This window comes from Sus scrofa, chromosome Y, assembly GCF_054392235.1.
Source record: "Sus scrofa isolate SSC_HxYL_T2T_F1_AM1 chromosome Y, Sscrofa_HxYL_maternal_Yorkshire_Landrace_v2.0, whole genome shotgun sequence".
Classification (NCBI taxonomy): Eukaryota; Metazoa; Chordata; class Mammalia; order Artiodactyla; family Suidae; genus Sus; species Sus scrofa.
In genome coordinates this window covers 7950448-7964762 of record NC_139402.1, presented here as the reverse complement: position 1 = coordinate 7964762, position 14315 = coordinate 7950448, and the positions used below count along the sequence as shown (strand labels likewise).

The 14315-nt window shown below is 44.9% G+C and overlaps 1 long non-coding RNA gene across 2 annotated transcripts in view; it reads right to left on the bottom strand.

Annotated features, from left to right (window-relative positions):
- Positions 1-14315, bottom strand: part of LOC146394347 (uncharacterized) — a 311186-nt gene that overhangs the window by 230190 nt on the left and 66681 nt on the right. The gene's annotated exons all lie outside the window — the stretch shown is intronic.

Genomic DNA, 14315 nt, shown 5'->3' with positions numbered 1-14315 from the left:
CCATCACCCACTCAAACATTAACACCTCATGTTCACAAGCCCTGCCATCCTCTTGAGACAGGCTGGGACCTGGGACCCTTTGCTACAGTGCTTGCACACATGCAAACATCCCTTTAAGCAAAAAAAATGGGACTACAAATAACCGTGCGAATATCCAGATGGAGCAAATTTTGGGCAAGAAGTTACCAAAAAACCCCTAACAACCCAACTGGGAGTTCTGAAGAGCCAAGTGCACAAGCAGGGCATCAAGAGCAGAAGCATGGCTCCTGCACATAACATCAAAAGAAGGGCAGGCCACCCCCCTGGCCAGACCACTACTCTGGCCCCATGGAAGGAACCAGCTTACCCCCTTGGGGAGGAAGGAAGCGAAGCTTCTGCTTGTGTTCTCTCCTCTCTGCTGCATGAGAAAAGCCCCACCTGCATTTCTTGCCTGGCCTTGTATCAATTTCCATTGATTATAGAAGGCCAAGAACCCAGGTTGGTTAACACTCTGAGGAGATTCTGTGACTTATTTAGGATTCAAAGACTATAAAGGAAATTTGGGAGTGCTTGGCACTCTCGGTGGTGGGATATATGCATGAAATTACAGGCGTTAAATTTTTCATATGTGTCAAGCATTTCTTCATTATAGGCGATACAGAAAATATGCAAATCTATGATGGAAAGAGCAAAACTCTTTCCTACACCAACTTTGAAGATTTAAACCCTGATAAGTCAGAACATGTTCAATTCTTTTAGTTATTTATTTTTTTATAATTTTTGTTTGTTTGTTTGTTGTTTAGGGCTGCACCTGTGGCATATGGAAGGAAGTTCCCAGGCTAGGGGTCCAATCAGAGCTACAGCTGCCGGTCGAGCCACAGCAACGTGGGATCCAAGCCACGTCTGTGACCCACACCACAGCTCACAGCAACACCAGATCCTTAATCCACTAAGTGAGGCCAGGGATCGAACCTGCATCCCCAGGGATTTCAGTTGGGTTTGTTAACTGCTGAGCCACACGGGAACTCCAGAGCATGGTTCAATTCTAACCAAAACTTTAGGTTGCCGATGTGCTGAAGAAAAAAGGCCTCCTCTAATAACAGGACTCCTGTCTTTGGAGAAAAAGCATTAATCAGAGAGGCAGTTTCAAGGAAAGCAGCCACGCATAGCAACCGCATAGTTTTAACCTTTAAGCAAAGAGTCTGAAATATAAAATCTACAGCTACTTCACAGGAATGGAATTTAAATGTATAAAGAAATGCATTTCCAAGAAGTCCTACAGTCATCAACATGATTTAAGGACAGCTCAGTTCACTGAACACTGACTCGACAGATCTTCCTTGAGGCTATTCACCGGGGAGCAAGGGTGCAAGGAGGAATAACACGTGATTCTTATACTCAAGGAGTTTAAAGTAGATGAGGAGAGCCAAGAGGTCAGCCTTGCCTGCATGCATAAATCTGAAAGGTACAAGCGAAATACAGAGGGAGGGGAGAATGAGCTGCAGCCGGAATCTGGGAGCAAAGATATAGGTAAGATGTTGAAGGAAAGTCACCATCTGGCATTGCTGCAAAGGGGAGGGCTGGCAGTGGTAAATTACAAGAGGAGAAGCCATTTACAGCAAAGAGCCAACCACAAAGGAGAGTTTCAGGGTTGCCTTTTGCCCATTGTATACTTTCCATTGTCCTCTGAACCATCCATTTCAAGAGTTCAGGATCCTATGAGATTGAATCATTGGGTGAATAAACACATGGAGACTGGGCTTTCTTTCTATCTTCCTTGCCCACAATGAAACCCACCTCCCTTTCCAAAGAAAACCCGGCATGCAGTGTTTCCAAGGGTGCGAACTCTTGGTTTATGGTCATTGAACTCCAAGCCGAGCACAACTGGGGTTTCCTTTTTTATTAAAAAAATAAACAAAGCCAGCGATGAGACATCACCTCTGCCAACTTTTTAATTATATTTTGATGGCTTTTCAGGAATAACACCTTTCTGCAATCATACATCACAAGCAAACAAAATTAAACCCGCACCTGAGGGCCCAGCAAATCACAGACATCTTTACAGGAACGACACAAAATTAATTTGAGAGATGTTGATTTTTGAAAACAGTTTTCCTCCCCCTCACTATTAAGTGTGTCTTCTATACATCCAAAACCAAGCCTTTTTATTGCTGTTCCTTTCGGAGATTGCTAGCCAGGGCCCAGCATTTGTCAGGCTTGCCGGCAGGCGTCTGAAAAAGCCTTCTTCTGCCCTTTAAGGTTAGGCATCCCAGTCTTTCACTGGAACATGTCTCTCATCCCCCTGTGTGACAGGCTTGTGTCACTGACACCTCTCCTTATGCACAACGATTTCCAAGAGGGGTGAGTGCCAAGACCTCCAAAGGGATTCTTCAAACCCTGGGGGCGGAGCAGGGGGGTTAGGTGTTTGCAGTCTGAAAAGCCTTCTCAATTCTGTTCAAAAAGAACACAGGGAGTGATACGGAAGTCTCCCCAATGCCTCTCTGTACTGAGACAGGCTGGGACCTGGGACCTGGGACCCCATGTTTGCACCTAGACAAGTATCTCCTTGAGCATCAGATACAAAGAAACCAGAAGGGACTAAAAATAACTGCATACAGGTGTAGTGGGGCAAATTTGGAACAGTAAGCTAAAGAAAAAGGCAACAAAATGACAGCCACTTCTGAGCTGCCAGGAGGAAAAGCAGGGTCTTACCCATGCATCCTGCACACAGCACCACCAGGCAGGTGGGCAGGCCACCGGAGCCACCTTTCCAGCCCATGCACCATTCTATCCCCACTCTCACCCCACTTAAGGGCCCAGCCCTACCTGGAGGAGCTAGCTTCCACTGTAACTTCTCCCTGCTCCCCACTGCACCCATAAAGCCTTGCCCATCAATTTCCATTAATACCAGAGCCCAAGCTTCAGGTCAGTAACAGTACCAGGATTTATCATCTGTCCTTGCCAAGGGAAAGACACCTGATGCCACCTGTAAATTTCTTCTACTTCTCATTGCTTAACAACTACTTTCAACAACTCCTGAATTTTGCTTCAAACCCCACCCCCTCCACCCCACCCCCAGTTAGACAAAAGGCTGGTGGAAGCATAGATTGCCGGGTCATAGCATCAAACGTAGCAGCATCATGTGCCATTTGCTTCTTCAACCCCAGGTTATAGGTGGGTAGTATTTTAAACTCTGGATGAATTCCTTCAACAAATACTTATTAGATCCCACCATGCACCAGACCTCATGCTACGTGCTGGGGTCTACGGTCCACTCTGTCCTTCCTTTTTTCAACAAGTGATTATTGAACGGCTCCCAGCTTTAGGATCCAATTTCAGACTCGCGCAGTGAATACCATACATTTTATAATAACTACCCCAACAGACTCCAAAAAAGTTACTATAAACAACACCAGGACGAGATGGTCCCCCCTTGCTGCATGCATTCCATGGACAAGGACTGTGATGGTCCTAGTACTTGAAAAGACAAATGAAAATGAAGTAAGAAAGAAAGACAAATACCATATGATATCACTTCCATCTGGAATCTACTATTTGGGACAAATGAACCTTTCCACCGAGAAGAAAATCATGGACAGGGAGAAGAGACTTGTGGTTGCCAAGGGGGAGGGGGAGGGGGTGGGAGAGACTGGGAATCTGAGGGTAACAGATGAAAACGATTGCCTTTGGAGTGGATAAGAAATTGCCTCTGGAATGGATAAGCAATGAGATCCTGTTGTACAGCACTGGGAACTGTATCTAGTCACTTATGATGGAGCATGATAATGTGAGAAAAAAAACAATGTATACACGTATATGTGACTGGGTCACCTTGCTGTACAGTAGAAAACTGACAGAACACTGTAAACCAGCTATAATGGAAAAAGTGAAAATCATTTAAAAAATAATTGCTTATAACTAAAAATCATGACAACAAAACTAATATATACTAACCTCTTCATCTGAGCTGGATGTCGTACTATGACTTTTTAACTGTGGTTTTTGTTTTTTCAATGGCTGCACTCTTGGCATATGGAAGTTCCTGGGCCAGGGACTCAATGCAAGCCACAGCTGCAACCTATCCCACAGCTGCAGCAATTCTGGATCCTTTAACCCACTGCATCGGGACAGGGATCAAACCTGCATCTCTGTAGTGACCCAAGCCGCTGCAGTAGGATGCTTAACCCACTGCACCACAACGGGAATGCCATGTGTTATTTTTTTCATCATCAGAACGACTTTTTTTTTGTCCTATCAATACCTCTTCCATACACATGACAAATAAAGTTTTATATAAACTCACGCAATATCAGAACATCAATTAAAAAAAAAAAACAGCAAAATGCTACAAAGTGGATTAACCTCCAAAATAGGCTAATTTTAAAAACCCAGATAAAAACCACTATATAGTGTATGATTCCAGTGCATTAAAAGTCTAGAAGAGGCCAGTTTATAGTCTATAGACACAGAAACTAGAGGAGTGCTTGCAGGGTGATGGGGGAGGTACAGGGATTGACCACACTCAGGCACAGGTGATCTTTTTTGGGAGGGTGGAAACATTCTCCAGCGGGATTGTGGTGATGGATGCACCACTCTATAAATGATGAAAAAATCATTAGACACATGAGTTCTATGGTATATAAATTAGACCTCACTAAAAGTCTCTGAAAAAAAAGAAATCGCCCAAGCCCAGGAGCAATTTCACACCTCTTCTTGAATGTCCATGAATCCACTTGTCCACATAATTTCATGTTTCGCCTCCTCCCTGTTTAGAAAAGGTACGTTTTTATATTTCTCTGTTACTCCCCCGTGACTCCCACCCACACAGCACTTCTGACACCAGATATAGGGGGGGTTGCCCACACCAAGGAATTCTGGGACGCCATCTGAGTATCCTATAATTTAGCTCAGTTCTGACATCTATCGTGAGACGGCATCAGATCACACAGGTGAAGGGCTCTGTCCTGCCAGACAGCCCCCACTTCAGACATGGGAAGGGGGTAGAGCATCTGGGCTCTTTCTAAGGGTACAAGCTCACTGGTCTGCAAGATCTCCAAACCCAAGCTCCCTGGCCTAGAAGATCTCCACCCCATACTCAGGATTTTTAGGACGGCTTCATCACGTTGACGAGATCCATCATTAACTGCATTTCCAGCCCCTCGACCCCGTCCTGGACAATGGCGGGGGGCACTGAATGTTCTGAGCTTCTAATCAAGGCTTGGTCTTTCTGATGATCAGCCCTCAGCCAGGAGCCCACGAAGGATGACCTCACTTGAGTAAAAGACTCTACGATCACCGAGGGAACACAAAGGATTTAGGAGCTCTGCGTCAGGAACCAAGGATCTCCCTGTGTATGTATAATTACATATATAATTATACGTTATAATTCACTCACCAAGACCAACATATCTCTATATTGATCTCCTTCTACGTCTATAGCTATAAAACCACACACCCGAACCAGGAAACGACAGACCCTTCACACGGCTTCAAGACTCAACGGTTCCAGCTGAAATCCAGCTTTCCCTCAGAATACAGGAACCAGTCACCTGGGACCTCTTCCACACCCACCTGAGCTCTAGATGCATGGTTTCAGCCAAGAATGGGGCGCAAGCCCTGTCCTCTCCAGTCTCTGTCCCAGCACAAGTCAGAGAGCCCGCACACAGGTGTCGAGAAAGTGAAGTAGCATCGATCAAGCCCCTGAGGGGTACCAGACACACCAATTTGCTCCAGTCTTTTATTATTTCTCATAAAGCCCTCATCCTCTTTCGTTTACCATGCAGAAACTGATGCCTAGGTGCAATAATCTGGTCCAAGGTCAAGCAGTGAACGGGCAGGACCCCAGCGTCTGCAGTTCCAGGAACTCTCACGGTAATTAACTCAGACTACTTGGATGCTTCTGAACCGCGTTTGCGCCACTAAATCTAATTACTACTTCCTTAGTGAATAAGTAACTCTTCCCTTTCATCATTGAGCTTAATGATACTAGCTTGTATTTTGAAACTACAGAGCCCTCTGTAGTTGGATGGAGTGAAATCTTTGCAAAGCCTACACCGCTAGCTCTCCAATCATTTTGTAACTCAGCCATGCCACATCCCTGTAACACTAAATGGTCTTTAAACACAGCTTACCTTCAATTTCATTTTTATCACACCAGTGAATTTGTGCCAAACACACTTCAGTTATCGTACATTGTTTTTTCAAAATTCCACTCAAATCTTTTTCTAAAAATAATCTTTTCATTGCTCAAGGGCAAAGGAGGCGAGGTGGCAGAATCAACAACATAACGCTGAACAGAGGAAGCAAAGACAAAACTTGTCTTTATCCCAGTTCCCCTTGCGCAGTGCAGGCAAGCCCCCTGCAACAAAGAGCTATTCACCCCCGATGTCAATTGTGCCCAGACAGAAAACTGGGTTTGTACCCAGATCACATCAAACTTGAAACACCACCAAACAGTTACCTTAGGAGTTTTGCTAAATCAGTAAATGATCTGGAGTATGTATTTTTGTCGTATCACTTGATACTATACAAGGAGATCCTGCTGAATAGCATTGAGAACTATGTCTAGATACTCATGTTGCAACAGAAGAAAGGTTGGGGGAAAAACTGTAATTGTAATGTATACATGTAAGGATAACCTGACCCCCTTGCTGTACAATGGGAAAATAAAAAAAATAAAATTAAATAAAATTAAATTAGATTCATTATGGAGTTGCCTCATGAAAAAAAAAAAAAAAAAAAGAATTCCTCGAATTCTAGACTTCCTAATCAGCAAACAGGAGCATCATTTCAACTCCTCTTTGAAAATATGACTAAGTTGTGTATGATCACCGGGCTACTGAAGTACAACACCATGACACCAAGGGAGAGTCACCCTTGGGCTGCTGGTACTGTCACCACGTCGAGTGCAAGACGATATACTAGACAAGGAGCCTTTCAAATTAGGCTCCAGAAAAACGTCCACAGGATGAAATAAATTTCAGATTTTTAAAACTGGCTGCTACAGGAGTTCCCGCTGTGGCTCATAAGGTTAAAAGCCCAAGATACTGTCCAGGAGGGTTCGGGTTCGTTCCCTGGCCTCCCTCATTGGGATCTGGCATTGCTCTGTGCTGCGGTGTAGGTCGGAGATGCAGCTCAGATCCAGCATTGCTGTAGCTGTGGTGTGAGCTGGCAGCTGTAGCTCTGATTCAACCCCTAGCCTGGGAACTTCCATATGCCGCAGGTGCAACTGTAAAAAGGAAACATAAAATAAAATAAAATTGCTGATACGATGGTGGAACTGAACAAGGAGCTTCATTTCCAAGGTTCCTTCTATGACTTCGTAATTAAGCTCTCTTTAGGGACTCTTATTTAGAAACTGCTCAGCTATGGATGTTTTGGTGTTCAGGCTAAATTTCCTGGGCTTGATCATTGATAGAATAAAGTGGATCGATTGGGCTGCAAACAGAAGGCCTTAGAAATAAAGCTGCTTCCAGCTGCCCCCATCCATTAATTTCCCGCCGTCACAGCAGCATCAATTAGATATTGATTTATTGGGGAAACTTCAGGTTCCTGCGGCTCCATTCCAGACTCACTCGTGAGAGCCATTTATGGTTTACCAGACAAAAAGCCCTTCTCCAGTTAATAAACTTCTTATGTATCTCTTAATCCCCACACAAAGAGATGTTCATAAAACCATCAGTCACTCTTCTGCAGCCTCATTTAGGAGTTCTGAATGAAAGGCAACCCCTGTGGGGAATGGCATTTCGCCCACAACCCAGGTTCTTCCTGATTCTCTGCCTTCCTGGGTTCTGCCTTTGGCCAAAGAGGTAATTTGGTCTACCTTAGTCCTCCAAGGCGATGCTTTAGCTGCAACCGGACATAAGAAACACAGGAAGGCACATTCCACGTGAAGATCACCACCTGTTCATTTCCTGGCTCGGAGTGCTTGCCCCAACCCACGCCCTGTCAGCAGAAGGACCCCGCGGGCTGCCTAAGATGCTTCCTCGTGAACGCAACAAGGGAGTTTTCGGTTCTGGCACTGACTTGACAGGTCATGGTGGTGCATTCCAGCCTCAGCATCGACACCTCTCATGCAAAGGAATTGACCTGGGGGTGGATCCAACAGGAATGGATCAGGTGATGGAGGGCGCTTATGGGGAAGAAAAGAAGGCATCTGCCTCTTTCTCCTCCCTGTTTGTTCTTCTCCCTCCAGTCTCTCCTGCCCCCCTCCACTCCCTTTGTCTCCTCCTGCTGCTTCTTTCTGTACTTTCTTTTTCTTTTTTTTGGGGGGGGGCACCCCCCGGCATGCACAAGTTCCCAAGCTAGGGATTGAACCCGCACCACAGCAATAACAGTGCTGAATCCTTAACCTGCCGAGCCACAGGGGAACTCCTTTCCTGCCTTCTCTTGCCTCTGCCTAATCTTGCCTCTTCTTCCCCCATGCTGGGTTGAAGTTCAGAAACAAGGGGAAACCCCTTCTTTACCAGCTACCTTCTTGGAGGAGCGAATCCACATACGAACGCGCCTGTGGTTTGCAACCACCAGAGGAGGTTGACAGTGTCTGCTTTCCCACTTCCTGTGGATGTTTGTATAATATTTAAGCATTAATTATGTTATGTTTGTCAAGTGTTTGAAGCTCCTAGGGAAAAGGCACTATATTAACAGCATTATTATTAGTGTTTTTCTCGGCGAAATTTCCATCACAAAACGCATCAGGAAATGAGGAGCGGCCATCTGTCACCCAGCTTTTAAATGCTTCCATTCTACAGGATTTGGTTTATTGCTGAACAGAGTAAGCCATACGAAAAAAAATCATTTTAGAAAATGCATTGAACAGCTGTTGTGTCCTACCTTCATGTTCACACCTTGCTAGCAGCTATGATTTTCAACAACCTGAAAATCAAATCACAGTTTCCATTGCTCGCTTTCCAGAATGATCCCGTAAGCGTGCGTTGTGTTAGATCGTCAGCAGTTTCACTGATAAGGAGCTTGAAGGGAGACTGGTACTTGACTTGTGAATGCACGAGGAGGTTTTAAGGGAAGCCAGGTCTTGCCTAAGCCACTGCCTAAGCCTGGGGCACCGCCAGAAGGGATGCTCTCGTCAGTGGGCTCGAAAAGCAGAGACATCCCTGCCCAACCCGATCGTTCGCTGCCCTTCATCAACACTGACTCTTTCCAACGTTTGTTCTCATATGTTCATGTTTTCTAATGGTTAGATGTCCCCATGATATATAATTTACGTTTGGGCAAATGGTGAAGAAGGAATCCAGCTGGACTATGTTTCCACATGGCTTTTCAGGTTACTCCACCATCATGTGCAGAAAAAATTATCCATATTGCTGGAAAAAAAAAATCACATTATCATAGACTAAATCCCTACGTCTGGAGATTTTTCTGACATTCTACTAAATACATGGATCTCTCAATTAGGTCAATACCAAACCATTTAAATATGGCCTTTAATCATGTATTTTTGGCTTGAATAAGCCTTCTCAAGTTGTACTTCCCTTCTGAACGAGCTAGAATGGAGGCTGTGCCAGGAACTGAAAATATTCAAATGAGTCTTTACATATAGGATAAATTAAGGGCCAAGGCACCCCCGTAAAAGACCATGAACACTTTTGTAGACTGAAGCTATTTATGTCTCTGCACACAGGTTCAGCATGGTAATGACACAACTCTAAAAGCTGAACCACCTAGAGTGTATCAGCTGTGTTACAAAATATCTTTGAATTCTTAAAAAGGGCAATTAATACATTTCCCAGGCTCTTTGAACTGTCTTTAGACGGGCAGAGCTGAATTCCACCATAACCACACCACTAGACCGAACTCGGATCAGAAGCAGCATTTTATCCTGACGCCAAACACAGATGGATGGCAAACGGTGTGTCAGTTAGGATTTCTTCTGGCTGCGAGGGACAGAAAACTCAGGTACCTCACCTAGTTAAGGGTGGATTTGCTCTGGAAACACTGCAGAGAAGGTAGGAACAATTCAAGAAACCCAGGACCCACGTGGTTCTTTCTGTGGCTGGTCCACATGTGATTCCACGTGGTCTTTCTGTGCCTGGTTCACAAAAGGGCAAGTGAGCTGTCCTGCCCAATTTCTAGGCAGAGAAGGAAGGAAGGAAGGAAAGAAGGAAAAGAAAGAAAGAAAGAAAGAAAGAAAGAAAGAAAGAAAGAAAGAAAGAAAGAAAGAAAGAAAGGAAGGAAGGAAGGAAGGAAGGAAAGAAGGAAGGAAAGAAGGAAGGAATGAAGGAAGGAAAAAGAAAGAAAGAAAAGAAAGAAGGGAGGAAGGAAGGAAAAAGAAAGAAAGAAAAAGAAAGAAAGGAAGGAAGGAAGGAAAGAAGGAAGGACTGAAGGAAGGAAAAAGAAAGAAAGAAAAGAAAGAAGGGAGGAAGGAAGGAAAAAGAAAGAAAAAAAGAAAGAAAGGAAGGAAGGAAGGAAGGAAAAAGAAAGAAAGAAAGGAAAGAAGGAAAAAGAAAGAAAGGAAGAAAGAAAGAAAGGAAGGAAAGAAGGAGAAAGAAAGAAAGAAAGAAAGAAAGAAAGGAAGGAAGGAAAAAGAAAGAAAGAAAGAAAGAAAAGAAAGAAAGAAAGAAAGAAAGAAAGAAAGAAAGAGAGGGAGGGAGGAAGGAAGGAAGGAAGGAAGGAAGGAAGGGGGAAGGAGGGAGGAAGGAAGGGAGGACAAAAGTGCCAGCTAATAGGTGATACTTAGGTTTCCCTGGCCGCTCTCCTGGTACAGGGACAATGCTGCCTGCAGAAGATTTAACAATCTAATTGCTTTCATAGCCTTCGGTGTAGATTCCAATAACGTGGAAAGAAGCTGGATATATCAGTTATGTCAGCTAAACTACAGTGTCATATTATAAAAAAGTTCTTCATCCTCGTGTCAGAGGGTAGTCTGAAGGAATTAATTAAAAGAAACCTTGCCTAAATATAGCCTACAAGAAGCCTTCATTCAAAACCACGAAACGGAGTGCTTATCTGGCACCGCAGGTTAAGGATTCAGCATTGTCACTACAGCAGCTTGGGTTAACAGCTGTGGCTCAGGTTCCATCCCTGGCCCAGGAACTTCCATACGCTGTGAGCGGGGCCAAAACAAAATCCCACCAAAAAAGTGTGAAAGGAGTTCCCGTCGTGGCGCAGTGGTTAATGAATCCAACTAGGAACCATGAGGTTGTGGGTTCGGTCCCTGCCCTTGCTCAGTGGGTTAAGGATCCGGCGTGGCCATGAACTGTGGTGTAGGTTGCAGACGCGGCTCGGATCCCGCGTCACTGTGGCTCTGGTGTAGGCTGGTGGCTACAGCTCCGATTCGACCCCTAGCCTGGGAACCTCCATATGCCGCGGGAGCGGCCCAAGAAAAGGCAAAAAGACCAAATAAAAAAGTGTGAAAAAATGTTCAAGGCTTCAGTTCCTCACCTCTTTAAGAAATTGGATTCTCCCAAAGAAAAATATCAGGTTAACTCCAGAATTGTCTTCCAAAGGACAGGTTTTTCAGAGGAACATGGAGATTTGGGCTTTCAGTCACCGATTCTACAACTAGCTAAGGAAACATACTCAGGCAAGCACTTCCGAGGTCTATCAAACGCACTTCCTTCCTCAAAAAAACTCAAGAATGCTAATAAGCTGATTAATGAATCCAATTAACGTACCCATGAAGAGGAGTTCTATGTATAAATCAAAATAGCAATGAGCAATGAAACACCGAAACTCTTGGTGTAAAAATAGTTATGTGGTGCTTACACTTAATCCAAGAGTCAAAACTACATATTAAAAGAGATGAAAAATAATGTAATATATATACAATGTATGATAACATACTATGTTGCAACTAATACAGTTGCAGTACTCTAAACAATGGATTCACTTTAACCAAAGAGGGAAAATTAAATGGTACTAAAAATTGGGCTAAATCATTATTAAGGGGCAGAGGGCAGGTGATGTTATTTTAGAACTGAATGTCCAAATATTTTCTCTCTGATAGCAATTTCAAATACCCAGGGATAAAAAAGAGAAGGAAAATTTGAGCAGTACATAGAGGGTAGCTGTGGCGACGCAGGCTCCTTTAACAAACACAGTGCACCAGGCCAGGGATTACATGCACGCCTCTGCGGTGACCCAAGCCACTGCAGTCAGGTTCTTAACCCCCTGCACCATAGAGGGAACTCCTCCAACAACTTTTTTTTTTTTTTTTTTTTTTGGTCTTTTCTAGGGTCACACCTATGGCATATGGAGGTTCCCAGGCTAGGGGTCGAATTGGAGCTGTAGCTGAAGGCCTACACTACAGCCACAGCAACGCGGGATCCAAGCCACATCTGCGACCTACACCACAGCTCTCGGCAAGTTGGATCCTTAACCCACTGAGCAAGGCCAGGGATGGAACCCACAACCTCATGGTTCCTAGTCGGATTCATTAACCACTGCGCCACGACGGGAACTCCCCCAACAACTATTTTTATGGCCTGATAAACATGGGGCTTGGGATTGGGATTCCAGCTGCATTCCTGACTACCTATGTGACCTAGACAAAGTTTTTTAACTTCTAACCCTTATTTCCATTGCTGTAAAATATGAATATTTCCCAGTGCATGGGATTTTCTTTTTTTTTTAATGTTTTGCATTCATCCAGATCAGGCATTTAAAATCACACTGGACATATATTCATGGTTCTTTGAACATTACCATTTGCACTTATTTCAAAGGAAAATATTGAGGACTCAGTGGGATCTCAAGGTCAAACTATTTAGCCAGAGCTGGAAATGAGGAACTCAAAAATGAGTAAAGATACCAGATCCATCTGCAGAGAGATGCAGCATAACACCACGAGAAGGAGGAGCAAGAATAGGCATAAAGAGTGATCTGATTTTACAACAAGGACCTGTGTGTCTAGGATAACATTCTGGGGAAATTTTAGCTTCACACAACTTAAATAAAAATCTGGAACTGGGGTGGGGATTGCTATGCGTTCTCTCACCTCTTAACTGGCTTTATCAGTTTTGCCTCTTCAACCCTTATGCCCTCCCTACAATCAGCAGAATGAACAGTTCCGCTCAGTCCGCTGTGCGTCGCCCACATTGCTCACGGAGCTTTGTGTTTCAACTTGTGACACGTTGGAATTTCTGGCCTTCTTCTCTCTGCTTGACGAAGTCTCCTGATGTTGGGCATCAATAAGATGCAGTGTTTCCGCCCACACCCTTCTGTGTTTCTTCAGGCGCCAACCTTTGGCTTGTTCCAGTATCACTCCCCAGATTTCCGTAGATTCTAGCAAATGGGAGCTTTCTTCTCCCTTCTGTGCTGAAAAGCCAACCAAGTGGACAGGGCCGGTGTTGGGGAGGCTGCGAGCAATTCACCAAATCCCTTTCTTCTTCTTCACCTGGCCTCTTGTTTGGCAAGGCACCCAACAGCCCTTCCTCAAAGCCTTTTTTTCATCTAGAAGCTGGCGCCTGACAAGCTCCCACCCAGAGATTTATGAGCAGAAGTGAAGTGTGCGGCTGCCAAGCCTGGTTCAAAAACATCGCCCCTGAGTGGCCTCTGTATTTTCCTCTTTCTCCTCCTGGGATGGAGATGACCTGGGGAAACTCAGGACACTGGAATGCGGACGGATCCCTAAAAGACTGCTTGGAGCAGACAATCCCCTTCTGCTCAAGCCTGCTCACGCAGCATCCTCCGCCTGGACTGCTAGCAAGAAGACAACGTCTCCCATACAGAGAGCCTTTCATCATCTTCAGTTTTGTTTTTTGTTTCGTTTTGCTTTTTGAGGCCCACACCTGATGCATACGGAAGGTCCCAGGCCAGGGGTCAAACTGGAGCTGCAGCTGTCACCTACACCGAAGCCTCTGTTAACGATGATGCCTAACCCACTGAGCAAGGCCAGGGATCACACCTGCCTTCTCATGGATACTAGTGAGGTTCTTAACCCGCTGAGCCACAGTGGGAGCTTCCCATCATCCCTGTTGTATTGGTTTTCGAGTGGATTGGCATATACTTAACAGGCTCAGTGATTCTAGCCACCAGAACGGTCCTGGCCCAACGGGACGGATCCGGAATTACCTGCTGCACGTCCTTGTTAACTTTCCTCTCTTCTGCTGATCGTACTTCCTATAAAGCCCGCTGACTCCAAGAACCCACAAGAGGAACTCCAGATCCATGGTTTATAAGGGCCGAGAATACACGTGAATGAAGCCTCACTTTCTTCCTGGCCCTCCCGTCCTTGTCCCACATAAATTCAGGTCAGGCCAGGCAGGGTCATCCCCATCTCCCCGCCTTTTAAGCATTCCACACATTGGAATTTAGTCAAACACGGGTGAAGGATTACGTGTTGGAGAGACGTTCCCCACAAGCTGACAGGAAACACACCC